This window comes from Mesoplodon mirus (genome assembly GCF_964341445.2).
Source record: "Mesoplodon mirus genome assembly, chromosome: 15".
Lineage (NCBI taxonomy): Eukaryota > Metazoa > Chordata > Mammalia > Artiodactyla > Ziphiidae > Mesoplodon > Mesoplodon mirus.
The window spans coordinates 29,945,514-29,961,640 of NC_138991.1; the positions used below are offsets into that span (position 1 = coordinate 29,945,514).

A 16,127-nucleotide genomic window follows, 5' to 3' on the forward strand; every position below is an offset into this window, starting at 1 on the left:
ATTCTAATACCTAGAGTAACCACTGAGAAAACTATACAAAAGGATAAAAACAGTGTACATAAATCAAGGTAAAATCTTTAAAAATGTTCAAGTGACCCACAGGAAGGCAAAAGAGAGAAACAGAAGAATGAGATCCAGAGAAAACAAATATAAAACAACAGATAGAGTGGGAGACTTAAGCCTTAACATATCAGTAGTGATGAAAAAACGTGACCAAGTTATATGCTGCTTCTGGGAAAGTCACTTCAAATTCAACAATGTAGTAGGTAGAAAGCAAAAGAATGGAAAAATTGTACCATATAAACATTAAAAAGAGCAGGAATGGCTTTATTAATATTTGATAGATTAGATTTTAGAGTATAGAAAATTACCAGAGATAAAGAGAGACATTACATAAAGATAAAAATAACAGATTAAACATTGGCAGGGATTAAGTATAGTGGGTGTGTGAGGAAGATGTGGGAGGCAGGTGTGTGTGGTTATTAAAGGGCAATATGAGGAATCCATGTATTGTTGGAATTGTGCATATCTTGACTGTGGTGGTGGATACATGAATCTACACAGGTGACAAAATTGTACAGAACTTACACAAACACATGTACACACATGAGTATAAGTAAGATTGTGGAAATCTGAATAAGACTGATTTATCAATGTCAGTATTATGGTTGTGACATTATACTGTAGTTTTGGAAAAGTGTTACCATTCGAGGAAACTGGTTAAAGTGTACAAGGAATCACTGTATTTTTTCTAACTGCATGTGAATCTATTATTTCAACTAAAATTTAAATTATTTAAAAAAAAGAGGCTCAGGGAGATTAAGAAGACATAATAACTCAATGCAGTGTAGGATTCTGGTTTGGCTCTTGGAACAGGAAAAGGACATTAGTGGAGGCACACACACACCAGGAAGCCATCAGTCGTAATGATTACAAACAGGCTTTGAGATAAATAATAACTATCTTTAAGAATTTAAATGACAAGATGAACAATTTCATCAGAGAATTAGAAGTATAGAAAAGAAATTAGTGGAAACTGAAAATACATTTACTGATTTTAGGAACCTTAGACACAGATGAAGAGAAAATCAGTGGATTGCAAAATATATTGGAATAAAATAACTGGACAGAAATACAGAGAGACAAAGGGGTGAAAAATACCTAATCATTCCCTCTCTGTATGTGTCTCTCTGTCTCACACACACAAACACACTCACATACACAGTTTATTTCCTTGAAGCATTTGAGAATAAGCTATATGTGTGTGTGTGTGTGTATGTATCAGGGCTCTTGACCCTTTAAAATACTTTAGCATGCAATTTCTAAGAATAGTGATTAAGAGACTTAAGAGTTAAGTCTTAAGGTATAGTTTTCACCGTCAGTAAATCTGACATTGATATAATGCTTTTATCTACTGTTTGTACTCCCCATTGTCAACTGACCGAATAATGACCTTTCTGTCATTTCCCTGCTTCCAGTACAAGATCCAGTCTAGGGTTAGGTATTGCATCTGATTGTCATGTCTCTTTAGCCTGCTTTAATCTGGAACAGGGGTCAGCACACCTTTTCTGTAAAGGATCAAATAGTAAGTATTTTTGGCTTTGTCTCGATCACAACTGTTCACTTCTGCTATTGTAGCACTGAGCAGCCATTGCCGGTAAGTGTGCAAAAGATTGTGGCTGTGTTCCAATAAGATTTTCATGAACGAATGGCAGGCTGGATTTTGCTCAAGGACTATAGTTTGCCAGCTCCTGATCTAAAACATTTCTACTGCCTTTCTTTGTTGTTGTTTGTTGTTTTTAATGATATTGGTATTTTTTCATAAATACAGCCCCCCGGTTTTAATTCAGTTTTAAAAATTTTGCTTTTGTTTCATGTTTCCTCATGGTTAAATTCAAGTTATGCATCCTTGGCCAAGATGCTGCTTAGGTGGGGAGGTATCCTTCTCACGGTATCACATGTGAAGGCATACAATGCCTATCTGTCCCTTATTTTTTTATATTTTATTTTCCTGTTTGAGATATTGTCTTATTTTTCCACTAATTCCTCCTTGCAACCGTTAAGCAGTATGTGAGGAGACGCTTTAAGACCATACACATATCTGCTCCTCATCAGATTTTCTTCCTGCTTTTTTACATCCATTGATGTTAAAAATACTTTAATACTCCTCTCTCAGTAACAGAAGAAAGATTTGAAAGCACTTGGCCTAATTGACATATAGAGAATACTGCACTATACAATTACTGTATTCTTCTAATGTTCATGAATCGAAGAAGAAACCACCCCAGTAATTTGAAAATATTTCAAACCGGATGGTAATGAAAATATTTTATCTCAAAGCTTTGGGATACCACTAGTGCCATGCTGAGAATGAAAGTTACAGCTTTAAATGCATACATTAAAAAAGAAGAAAGATTGAATCAGTGATCTAGGTTATCAACTCAAGAAAATAGAAAAAGCACTACAAAATATACTTAAAGCCATGGGAATGAAATAATATAGATAAGATAAAAATTAATATAAAACCTATACAATACAGAGGACTAACAAAGGTAAGCGTTAAAAGACTAGTAAAATTGATAAACTGCTAGAGAGATTGATAAAAAGAAAAAGAAACAGAAATTACTGATATCAGTGATGATAAAGGGGCCATCACTATAGATCCTACAGACATTGGAAAAATCATACGAGGATATTATTAACAAGTTTATTCCAATAAATTTGAAAAATTTTAATGGAATGGCAAACTCTAGTAAAACTAATTTACTAAAAAGACAACTCCAGGCCCAGATGGCTTCAATAGTGAATTCTTGCAAACTTTTATAGGACCAGTCTTACACAGACTCTTCTAGAACATAGGAAGAGAGGTGAAATCCATTATTTTTATGCAGCCAGCGTATGTTTATTATCACAACCTGACAAAGAAGGAAAGCGGCAGGTCAGTCTAACTTACATATTAAAAAAAATTAAAATATTTGCAAACTGTATCCAGCAAAATGTAAAAAGAATCATGACCAAATTGAACCCAACTTTGAGTTTCTTGGATTTGAGAAATTCAAGGTCGATTTAACAGAATAAAGGAGAAAAACCAAGTGATCATTTCATTAGATGGACAGTTTTTTAAAAAGAAAATAGAGTTCAGTAGTCATTAGTGGTAAAAAAAAAAATCTTAGTTTAAAGAATAGGGACTTCCGTGGTGGTCTGGTGGTTAAGGCTCTGCACTCCCAATGCAGGGGGCCCGGGTTTGATCCCTGGTCAGGGAGATCCCTGGTCAGGGAACTAGATCTTGCATGCCACAACTAAGAGCCCGCATGCCACAACAAAAAGATCCCAATGCTGCAACTAAAAATCCCACATACCGCAACTAAAAGATACCACATGCCACAACTAAAGATGCCACGTGCTGCAACGAAGATCCAGTATGTGGCAATGAAGATCCCACGTGCTGCAACTAAGACTTGGTGTAGCCAAATAAATTTAAAAAAAGAAAGAAAAAGTAGAAAATTACTTCCTTAATCTGGTGAAGACTTCATACAAAGAATTTAGGGTAAACATCACACTGTAGGGTGAAATGTTGAAAGCTTTCGCCTGAGATTGGGAACAAGACAGGGATACTTACCATTACCAGTTCTTTTCAGTGTAATAATGGAGATCTTAACTAGTTGTAATAAGACAAGAAGATAATAAAATATAATAAAAATGTTAGAAAGGAGAAAATAAAACAGTAATTTTTTTTACAGATAATATGCCTGTATTGTTCATAGTTTTTGCCTGGGATAGCCAGGAGAATGGTGTTCCAATCATAGAGATGATAGTTTTTTTTTGTAAAAAATATATGCAGTTGGTACTTAAGGCTTTGAGACAGTTTGAGATCACTTATCCAGTGAATTTAGATAGAGAAGCAGACTGAGGTTGCAGCCTTTGGGGCATTCTTACATTTAGATATTGGGATAAGCAGTTGGACTTACCAAAGGGGACTGAGAAGAAGCTGCCTGTGAGTCCAGAGTGTACGGTTTGGGAAACCAAGTGGAGAAAGTGTTTTAAGAAAGAGGGAGGCTCCCTGATTTCAGACTATATTATGAAGCTACAGTAATCAAAACAGTATGGTACTGGCACAAAAACAGACATATACATCAATGGAACAGAATAGAGAGCCCAGAAATGAGTTCACACTTATATGGGCAATTATCTATGATAAAGGAAGCAAGAATATACAATGGGGAAAAGACAGCCTCTTTAATAAATGGTATTGTGAAAACTGGACAGCTACATGCAAAAGAATCAAACTGGGCTACTCTCACACCATGCACAAAAATAAATTCAAAATGAATTAAAGACTTAAATATAAGACATGAAACCATAAACCATAAAACTTCTACAAGAAAACATAGGCAGTATGCTCTTTGACATCACTCTTAGTTTTTTTGGATATGTCTCCTCAGGCAAGGGAAACAAAAGCAAAAATAAACAAATGGGACTACATCAAACAAAATATCTTTTGCACAGTGAAGGAAACTATCAACAAAACAAAAAGGCCACCTACTGAGTGAGAGACGGTATTTGCAAATGGTATTTTCAATATGGGGTTAATATCCAAAATATACAAAGAACTCATACAGCTCAATATGAAAAAACAAAGAAACAACCTGACTAAAAAATGGGCAGAGGATCTGAATAGACATTTTTCCAAAGAAAACATACAGATGGCCAACAGCACATGAAAAGATGCTCAACATCACTAATCATCAGGTAAATGCAAATCAGAATCACAGTGAGATATCACCTCATACCATTCAGAATGGCTATTTTCAAAAAGACAACAAATAACAAGAATTGGTGAGGATGTGGAGAAAAGGGAACCCTGTGCACTGTTGGTGGCAATGTAAATTGGTGCAGCCACTATGGAAAGCAGTATGAAGATTCCTCAGAAATTAAAAAGAGCCACCATATGATCCAGCAATTCCTCTTCTGGGTATTTTATCCAAAGAAAGGAAAACACCAATTAGAAAATATATATATATCCCTATGTTCACTGCAGCATTATTTACATTATCCAATATATGGAAGCAACCTAAGTGCCCATCAATAGATGAATAGATAAAGGTGTGGTGTATATATGCAATGGAATATTAGCTGTAAAAAGAATGAAATCTTGCCATTTGTGACAACGTGGATGGACCTAGAGCATGTTATGCTAAGTGAAATAAGAGGAAGACAAATACTGTATGAGTTCACTTCCATGTGGAATCTAAAAAACAGATGACACAAAACAAAACAAATAGAGTTGTTTATACAGAGGACAAACAGGTGGTTGCTAGAGGGGAGGGGAGTGGAGGATGAGAGAAATAAGTGAAGGAGATTAAGAGGCACAAACTTAGAGTTGCAAATGAATCACAGGTATGAAATGTACAGTGTGGTGACTATAGCCAATAACTATGCAATATCTTTGTATGATGACATATTGTACCTGGACTTATCATTGTGATAATTTTTGAAATGTATAGAAATATTAAAACACTGTGTTGTGTAACAGGAACTAACATAGTGTTGTAGGTCGATTATACTTCAAAAACAAACAGAAAGAGAGATCAGATTTGTGGTTACCAGAGGCAGGGAGTGGGGGGAGGGGGAATTGAGTGAAAGTAGTCAAAAGGTACAAAATTCTAGTTTTAAGATAAGGAAGTACTAAGGATGTACATGATACATTTAATTAACACTGTTGTATGTTATATATGAGAGTTGTTAAGAGACTAAATCCTAAGTGTTCTCATCACAAGGAAAAACTTTGTTTTCTATTTCTTTAATATTGTATCTATATGAGATGATGGATGTTCACTAAATTTATTGTGATAATCATTTCATGAAGTATGTAGGTCAAATCATTATACTATAAACCTTAAACTTATGTAGTGCTGTATGTCAATTGTATCTCAATAAAATTGGAAGAAAACGAAAGATTAAATGCAAAAAAAAGATAAAGAGGGAGTCATCAGCTACTTCAGATGTGTAGGAGAGTGAAGTAAGAAGGGATCTGAGAATGAAATTAGAAGGAATCTGAGAATTTACTCCTCTATACCTTAACAGAAGGATTTCAGAGGAGGAGTGAGGGTTAGACCCCAGTGGAATGGGGTTAAGAAATTACAAGGTAAGAGTATCGTCAGCGAGAGTAGATAATTCTTTGTGGTTTTTTCTTTGTTTGTTTTTTGGTTTGTTTGGGGTTTTTTTGTGCAGCTTGCAGGATCTTATTTCCCATACCAGGGATTGAACCCACACCCTTGGCAGTGAAAGCATGGAGTCCTAAGCACTGGACCTCAGGGAATTCCCAACAGTAGATAATTCTTAAGAAGACCTTTGTTGTAAAAGTTAAAAAAAAAAAAAAGTAGGGAGTATCTTGAGAACATGAGAAGGGAGTTTGTTTTTTAAGAAGGGAATCCAACAGCTAGTCTATGCTTATCCAGTAGATAGAAAAAGTCTAGCGTGGGGTTTAGAATTAGGTTTGTTCTGGTGAGGCCCTTGATTGAGTAGAGTTTTAGAATTCTGCACCCAGGTAGAGGGTGTGACCCTATCCATTGTAACTAGGGGTAAGGCAAAGTACCTGCATTTAGTAATGGTAAGAAAATATAGGTCTCTCCTGATTTATTTCTTCTTTCCACAGCTATTCACTTTTTGTCATTAGGATGCCAGACACACTTCTAGGCACTAGAAATAATGAACAAAGCAGACAAAAGTCCTTGCTGTCATGAAATTTACATTCCACTGGTGGTAAATAGATGTGAAACAAGTGAAGTAATCAATTGATCGTCAGCTAAAATTGAAGAGAGGGAAGAGGGTTTGGAAAGGTGAAAGATAAGGTATAACAGAGAATTGGCCAGGGAAATGAAAGGATTGATTGTCCCACAGTGCTGGGAACCTACTTGAGGTATGTGTTTATAAATGTGAAGTGAGACCAGTCAGCACAGTGTTGTGTCACTAGCCTTATTTAGCTGCCTGGTTTCATATACAGAGTAAGCAGAGAGTTGGATTCAGTCAGGTTTAGGGTTTGACATATGTGTAACTGCAGTTTATTAAGATACCACCGAGTGTAAAATGCACCCTTATGTACTTCTAAGAAAGAAAAAACATTTAAACTACGAACTGCCATTGGTTTTACAATGCATCCTGATTTCTGAGCTGTTAAGAAAAACATGTTCATCTTGGAGTTGGTGAAATAAGTAGTCGGGATGCTTTTAGTTAGAAGCAACAAGAAAACCCAGACTCAGACGGCCTTTGACAATAGGGAGAAAGGACGTGGCAGCCTGAATGAGGCTTGCTTCCTTGGCTCTTCTAAACTGCAAGCTCCCTGCTTCTCTTGAGCCAGCTTGCTTGGGGACCTATAGGAAACTATAACATACACATTCTGTTGTGATTCTTCTAGACACAGAGAGCAGTGTAGCTGGGCCAGTATAGCAAGGTGCAAGGACCACAAAGCTGCAGATTTGGAAAGCAAGATGCTGCATCCATGGAGTGCAGTAGATCTTCCTGACTTCCACAGTCCAATATATTGCTGAAGGGGTATATTGCTGAGGCTGTGGGAATACTGGGAGACCTGAGAGCAGAGAAGATTTATACCTAGATGATAGAAGTGTAAGATGGTATAACCACTTAGGAAACAATTTGGCAGTTTCTTTAAATTTATGTGTATATCTATATTTTGATCCAATGATTCCTTTTTTATGTTTTTATCCAAGAGAAATGTCCACACAAAGGCTTGTGCACAAGTGTTCTTAGCAGCTTTGTTCATAAGCGTCTGTAACTACATAATCCAAGTGTCTATCAACAAGAAAATGGATAGACATGTTGTGGTATATTCATACAGTAGAATACTACACAGCAATAGGAAGGAACAAAATATTGATACACATTGTACTCAGAAACATGCTGATCGAAAGAAGCAAGGCACAAAAGTGTCTCTGCATGATTCCATTAAATCAGGTTCTATAAAATCGGGTTCTATAAATCAGGTCTGCAATGATAGAAACAAGATCAGCATTGAGAAGGATTACCTGCAAAGAGGTCTGAGGGAACTTTGGGGGGTGACAGAACTGTTTTATATCTTGTTTTGGGGTTTGTTTGTTTGTTTTTTTGCGGTACGCGGGCCTCTCACTGTTGTGGCCTCTCCCATTGTGGAGCACGGGCTCCGGATGCGCAGGCTCAGTGGCCATGGCTCACGGGCCCAGCCGCTCCGCGGCATGTGGGATCTTCCTGGATCGGGGCACGAACCCGTGTCCCCTGCATCGGCAGGCGGACTCTCAACCATTGCGCCACCAGGGAAGCCCTTGTTTTGGGGTTTTATATGTGTATAAATTTGTCAAAACGTACCAAATTGTACATTTATGATGGCTGCATTTTATTATATATAAATTGCTCCTCATTAAAAATTTGGTTGGAAGGAGTCAAATCAGTATAACAGTCATTATGCTAAATGTGAATAGATTATACTGTGTCAGTAAAACTGTCAGACTAGTTTGAGAAACAAAACCTAGCCACGTCCTGTTTAGAAGAAACAAACTTTTGCTCTCTACCCTTGACCTCACTGTGGCCCCCAGGTGTGCCATGTGCTTTCCAGGATCTATGGCAGAGTAGAAGGACATGACCTCCCCCTTTCTCATGGAAAAACCAAAATCGTGGCTTACTGCTGAACAACCACCGACAAAAAAATTTTGGAGTCTATCAAAAAAGATATCCTATATCCAAAAACAAAGAAGAAGCCAGACGAGATGGTAGGAGGGATGCAATCACGATAAAATCAAATCTCATACATGCCAGGTGGCAACCCACAAACTGGAAAATAATTATATCACAGGGATGAAAGTTCCGAGCCCCACGTCAGGCTCCCCAGCCTGGCAGCCTGGCAATGGGAGTTGGAGCCCCCAGAGAATCTAGCTTTGAAGGCCGGCAGGGTTTGATCACAGGAATTCCACAGAAGTGGGGGAAACTGAAACTCCACACTTGGAGGGCATACACAGGGTCTGGTGCACACCAGGACCCAGGGAAAAAAGCAGTGACCTCATGAGAGACTGGGCCAGACTTACCTGACGGTATTGGAGGGATTCCTGCAGAGGCAGCAGGGGGCAGCTGTGACTCGCTGAGAGGACAAGAATATTGGCAGGGGCAGTTCTGGGTAGGACTCATAGGCGTGAGTCTTAGAGACTGCCACTTTCTCACCAAGACCTGGCCCCACCCAACAGCCTGTAGCCTCCAGTACTGGGATGCCTCAGGCCAAACAACCAACAAGGTGGGAACACAGCCCCACCCATCAGCAGACAGGTTGCTTAAAGTCTTCCTGAATAAACAGCTGCCCAATAAACACACCCCCTGACGTGGCCTTGCCCACCAGAGGAACAAGACCCAGCACCCAAGACCCATTGGGCAGCTACCAGTCCCTCCCACCAAGAAGCCTGCACAAGCCTCTTAGTGTCATCCAACATGGGGCAGACAGCAGAAGCAAGAAGAACTACAACTCTGCCATCTGCAGAATGGAAATCACAATCACAGAAAGTCACACAAAACGAGACAGCAGAGGAATGTATCCCAGATGATGGAACAAGAGGAAAGCCCAGAAGAACAACGAAGTGAAGCAGAGGTAGGCAATCTACCTGAAAAAGAATTCGGAGTAATGATAGTAAAGATGATCCAAGACCGTGGGGAAAAAAAATGGAGACACAGATGGAGAAGATACAAGAAATGTTTAACAAAAACCTAGAAGAACTAAACATACAAACAGATGAACAATACAATAACTGAAATGAAAAATACACTTGAATCAATAGCAGAATAACTGAGGCAGAAGAATGGATAAGTGAGCTGGAAGACAGAATGGTGGAAATCACTGCCATGGAACAGAATAAAGAAAAAAGAATGAAAAGAAATAAGGACAGTCTAAGAGACCTCTGGGACAACATTAATCACACCAACATTCTCATTATAGGGGTCCCAGAAAGAGAAGAGAGAGAGAGAAAGGACCTGAGAAAATATTTGAAGAGATAATAGTTGAAAACGTCCCTAACATGGGAAAGGAAATAGTCACCCAAGTCCAGGAAGCACATAGTGTCCCAGGCAGGATAAACCCAAGGAGGAACACAGAGACACATAGTAATCAAATTGACAAAAATTAAAGACAATATATTAAAAGTAACAACGGGAAAGCAACAAATAATGTACGAGGGAATTCCCATAAGCTCATCAGCTGATTTCTCAGCAGAAACTCTGCAGGCCAGAAGGGAGTGGCACAATATATTTAAAGTTATGAAAGGGAAGAACCTACAACCAAGAATACTCTACCCAGCAAGGCTGTCACACAGACAACCAAAAGGTAAGAGAATTCAGCACCACCACAACAGCTTTGCAACAAATGCTAAAGGAACTTCTCTAAGCGGAAAAGAATAGGCCACAACTAGAAACAAGAAAATTACAAATGGAAAAGCCCACCGGTAAAGGCAAACATATGTAAAGGTAAGAAATCATCTGCACGCAAATATGATATCAAAACCAGCAATTGTGAGAAGAGGAGAGAACAAATACAGGATACTGGAAATACATTTGAAATTAAAAGACTTGCAACTTAAAACATCTCGTTTATATATAGACTGCTATATCAAAACCTCATGGTAACCACAAACCAAAAATCTACAATAGATACACAAAACAGAAAAAGGAGTCTAAACACAACACTGAAGTTAGTCATCAAATCAAAGAGAAGGGAACAAGAGAGGAAGGGATGATAAAAGACCTACAAAAACAAACCCAAAACAATTAACAAAATGGCAGTAAGAACATACATATTGATAATAACCTTAAATGTAAATGGATTAAATGCTCCATCCAAAAGACATAGACTGGATGAATGGATACAAAAACAAGACCCTTTTACTGTCTACAAGAGACCCATTTCAGATCTATGGACTGAAAGTGAGGGGATGGAAAATGTATTACACACAAGCAGAAACGAAAGTTGGAGTAGCAATACTTATTTCAGACAAAAAAGACTTTAAAATAAAGAATGTTACAAGAGGCAAAGGACACTACATAATGATCCAAGGAGAAGATATAACAATTGTAAATATATATGCATCCAATATAAGAGCACCTCGATATATAAGGCAAATACTAACATCCACAAAAGGAGAAATTGACAGTAACACAATAATAGTGGGGGACATTAACACCCCAGTTTCATCAGTGGACAGATCATCCAGACAGGAAATCAGTAATGAAACATAGGCCTTAAATGACACATTAGATCAGATGGACTTAATTGATATTTATAGAGCATTCCATCCAAAAGCAGCAGAATACACATTCTTCTCAAGTGCACGTGGAACATTTGCCTGGATTGATCATATGCTGGGCCACAAAATGAACCTTGGTAAATTTAAGAAAATTGAAATCATAGTAAACATCTTTTCTGACCACACACTATGAGAGTGGAAATCAACCATAAGAAAAAAAACCAAAGAAACACAAACACGTGGAGGCTAAAGAGTGTTACTATAAAACCAGTGGATCACTGAGGAAATCAGAGTAAATAAAAAATACCTAGGGACAAATGAAAATGAAAGCAGGACGATCCAAAACCTATGGGATGCAGCAAAAGCAGTTCTAAGAGGCAAGTTTATAGCAATACAGTCTTACCTCAGGAAACAAAAAAATCTTAAATAAACAATCTAACCTTATACCTAAAGCAAATAGAGAAAGAAGAACAATCAAAACCCAAAGTTAGTAGAAGGAAAGAAATCATAAAGATCAGAGCAGAAATAAATGAAATAGAGATGAAGAAAGCAATAGAAAAGATCAATGAAACTAAAAGTTGGTTCTTTGAAAAGGTAAACAAAATTGATAAACCTTTAGCCAGACTCATCAAGAAAAAGAGGGAGAGGGCTCAAATACAAATGACACCACAGAAATACAAAGGATCATAAGCAACCAATAAAATGGACAACCTAGAAGAAATGGACAAATTCTTAGGTATAATCTTCCACGACTGAACATGGAAGACATAGAAAACATGAATAGACCAGTCACAAGTACTGAAATTGAAACTGTGATTTAAAAACTTCCAGCAAACAAAACTTCCAAAAAACAAAAGTCCGTGACCAGATAGCTTCACAGGCAAATTCTGTCAAACATTTAGAGAAGAGTTAACACCTATCCTTCTGAGACTATTGTCAAAAATCACAGAGGAAGGAACACTCCCAAATTCATTCTGTGAGACCACCATCACCCTGATACCAAAACCAGACAAAGATACCACACAAAAAATTACAGGCCAATATCACTGCTGAACCTAGATGCAAAAATCCTCAACAGAATACAAGCAAACCAAATCCAACAGTACATTCAAACAATCATACACCATGATCAAGTGGGATATAGCCCAGGGATCTAAGGATTTTTCAATATCCGCAAATCAGTCATTGTGATACATTACATCAACAAATTGAAGAATAAAAACCATATGATCATCTCAGTAGATGCAGAAAAAGGTTTGGACAAAATTCAACACCCATTTATGATAAAAACTCTCCAGAAAGTTGTAATAGAGGGAACATATCTCAAGATAATAAAGGCCATATATGACAAACCTACAGCTAACATCATACTCAGTGGTGAAAAGGTGAAAGCATTTCCTCTAAGATCAGGAACAAGACAAAGATGTCCACCCTTGCCACTTTTATTCAACCTAGTGTTGGAAGTCCTAGCCACGGTGATCAGAGAAGAAAAAGAAATAAAGGGAATCCAAATTGGAAAAGAAGAAATAAAACGCATTGTTGGCAGATGATATGATACTATACATAGAAAATCCTAAAGATGCTACCAGAAAACTACTAGAGTTCATCAATGAATTTGGTAAAGTTGCAGGATACAAAATTAATACACAGAAATCTTTTGCATTTCTATACACTAACAAGGAAAGACCAGAAAGAGAAATTAAAGAAACAATCCTATTTACCATTGCATCAAAAAAGTGTAAAATACCTAGGAATAAACCTATCTAAGGAGACAAAAGATCTGTACTCCAAAAACTATGACAGTGAAGAAAGAAATCAAAGATGACACAAACAGAAAGATATACCATGTTCTTGGATTGGGAAAATCGATATTGTCAAAATAACTATACTACCCAAGGCGATCTACAGATTCAATGCAATCCCTATCAAATTACCAATGACATTTTTCACAGAAGTAGAACAAAAAAGCTAAAAATTTGTATGGAGACACAAAAGACCCCAAATAGCCAAAGCAATCTTGAGAAAGAAAGACGGAGATGGAGGCATCAGGCTCCATGACTTCTGACTATACGACAAAGCTACAGTAATCAAAACGGTATGGGGACTTCCCTGGTATCTCAGTGGTTAAGAATCTGCCTGCCAATGCAGGGGACACGGGTTTGAGCCCTGGTCCGGGAGGATCCCACATGCCACAGAGCAACTGGGCCCGTGCGCCACAACAACTGATCCTGTGCTCTAGAGCCCGTGAGCCACAACTGCTGAGCCCATGTGCCACAACTATTGAAGCCTGTGTGCCTGGAGCCCGTGCTCCACAGCAGGAGAAGCCACCTCAGTGAGAAGCCTGCGCGCAGCAACGAAGACCCAACGCAGCCAAAAATAAACTAAAAAAAATATATATATGTATATAAAAAAGTTACCATTAAAAAAAACCAGTATGGTATTGGCACAAAAACAGAAATATAGATCAGCGGAACAGGATGGAAATTCTGTTAAATGTTAAATGTTTATCTTGGTGGGGAGAAGGGGTGGAGTGCTTGGGGAGATCACTGGAAAAGGGAGAATTGTCCTTTAGTTGACCCAGAAAAGCCTGTCTGATCATATCTATTCATTATCTGTAAAATTATGTAAATGTGTATGTTTAAAGATATGAAGTAAATATTCAAAATTGACCTATATTTTCTCCAAAAGGGATGCAGATTTGCAAATACCTGAACATGTCCATGTGAAGTCTGTAGAAATTCTTAGAAACAAAAGAAGCATAGTAGAAAGCCACAAAACTGTTTGAACTACTGGGAAATTTATTTACCTGTAAACCTGGGGTGGTCTCTGTGCTTGTTTGGTGTGGCTCTTCAGGGACCTTTGCACTCCTTTGATTTGTCATCCTTGGTGTTGGCTTTGTGTTTAGGCTCATAGCTTGATGGCTGAAGTAAAATCCAAACATAGCAAAGTCCAGAGGAAGAAGGATGGTCTCTTTGGATGTCTGTCTGTCATAGGCTGGGTTTCTTGGAAGCATTTTCTGAGGTGGAGTTTGGGATACAAGTTAGTTATAATTATAACATCTGTGAGAGGAAGGGGCAGGAAGCAGAACTGGGCAAAGGAAGAAGTTGAGCTTCAATGCAGGCCTGACAAAGGAGAGTTCTGGAGTAAGGATTGCCTGCCAGAGTTGTCCCATGTTAGACTGAAAAATGCCCACCCTTTATACCCACTCTGTGTGGGCTGTGCTGGGAAGGGCATGACCTGGGGCAAGGCAGCTCCAATGGAACTGACAGCTGGATGCTGTCTGTTGACCACACTCATTTCTGCAGCTGGCAACAAGTCTTTTCTTGAAGAGATCTAGGTGTCGTAGCTAGGAGTGAGGAAATATTTCCTAGAAACCCTCCATCAGACTTCCCCTCACATCTAAGATTAGATTACATGCTGTGACAGAAGTAGTAGTCTTCTCTTCTCTAGTAAAGAGTCCTGATTTTTCACTGAGTATATGGTCATCTGGGATAATGGCTATATTTCTCAGCCTCCCTGTACATTTAGGTATGTCTAATTTTTGGCTAGGGGGTAAGTTGAATTGTCATGTTTGACTTAGAGGGCAGGGGTATGTACCTTGTTTTCTTTCAACTCCTTCCTGCTGTGTAGAATATGGAAATAATAACTGGAGTTTGTGCAGCCATCTTGGATTATGAGGTGGAAGCACATGTTGAGTATGACAGAGCAACAAGATAGCAGAACATTAATTAGCTCCCTGATGATCATAGAAATGCTTTATGTGCTCCAGGTTGCTTATGTTTGGGCTTTATATCTTGGTTTAAGCCATTACTATTTAGGTTTTTCTGTCAGTTGCGTTAGAACTTAATCTTAACTAATACACATTTCTAATTGGCAAGGGGCACAGGAAACCATGATTGGCTTAGAGTAATATTTTGGGAATGGAATGGATGTTGGGGAGTAAGACACAGAGACATTTATATCAGGCAAGTACAGCAGAGAGAGAGAGAATGCAAAGAAGTCGAGAGATTTGCAGGGGATGATAATTGTGATGGACCCTGGAATCATACCTAGGTAAGTGAGAAAGTGAAATGTGTGAGTGATGAACATAAAGAAGTGATAGCTGTGTGGATTGGAGGTCAGGGCTGAAGATTCATTGGAGAGGGGGAACTAGGCTAAATGAAGTAGAGAGAGCAGAGATGGTGGTCAGAGTGTAGGTCGCTTTAAATGGAGATTTTATGGTAGAGCTTTCACTCCTAACAGCAGGGCTGAAAAGAGTGGGTAACTAAAGTGGGGTAGAGGAAAAAATCGTTAATGGTGAAGTTAAGAAATGGAGAGGCTAGGCTTTGGATGGAACATCTTGGATGTGGCTGAATGGAAGGCAATGAGCTAGATGCTGATATCTCGAGTGGGTGGAGAGGAGTAATTGGGATGTCAGTAGATAACTCAGAAAGTAAAGGAGGCAGATCCAGAAGAGAGCATTTGTTTCAGGAGGGCTGACATTGTTGATGGAAGAGGGAGGAAAAGTGATCTGGAAACAGCAAAGAGGAAAGAAATAGCATCGTTAAATATTAAAAATTTCTACATTTCTAGTATATATTTCTACAATATATACTGGACATAAACTGAGAAAATATGTTTATAGTACATTTACCATACAAATGGGAGCTTCTTAATATAAATAGAGCTCTTAAACATTATTTTGAAAAAGATAACTTGGTAGCAAAGTGAGTAAAGAATATTGAGTCTTAATTTGCAAAGGAGAAAATGTAAATGACCAAAACACATGAGAATCTTCATACATCAGGGTTAGTACTAGTAAAAATATTAATGAGATACTAAGATGTGCCTGTCATATTGGCAAGACCTAAAAATATTGAT

At 38.2% G+C, this 16,127-nt stretch overlaps 1 protein-coding gene across 3 annotated transcripts in view; it reads left to right on the plus strand.

The window, feature by feature from the left end:
• ATRN (attractin) overlaps positions 1-16,127 on the plus strand; it is a 163,336-nt gene that overhangs the window by 24,571 nt on the left and 122,638 nt on the right. The window lies entirely within an intron of this gene.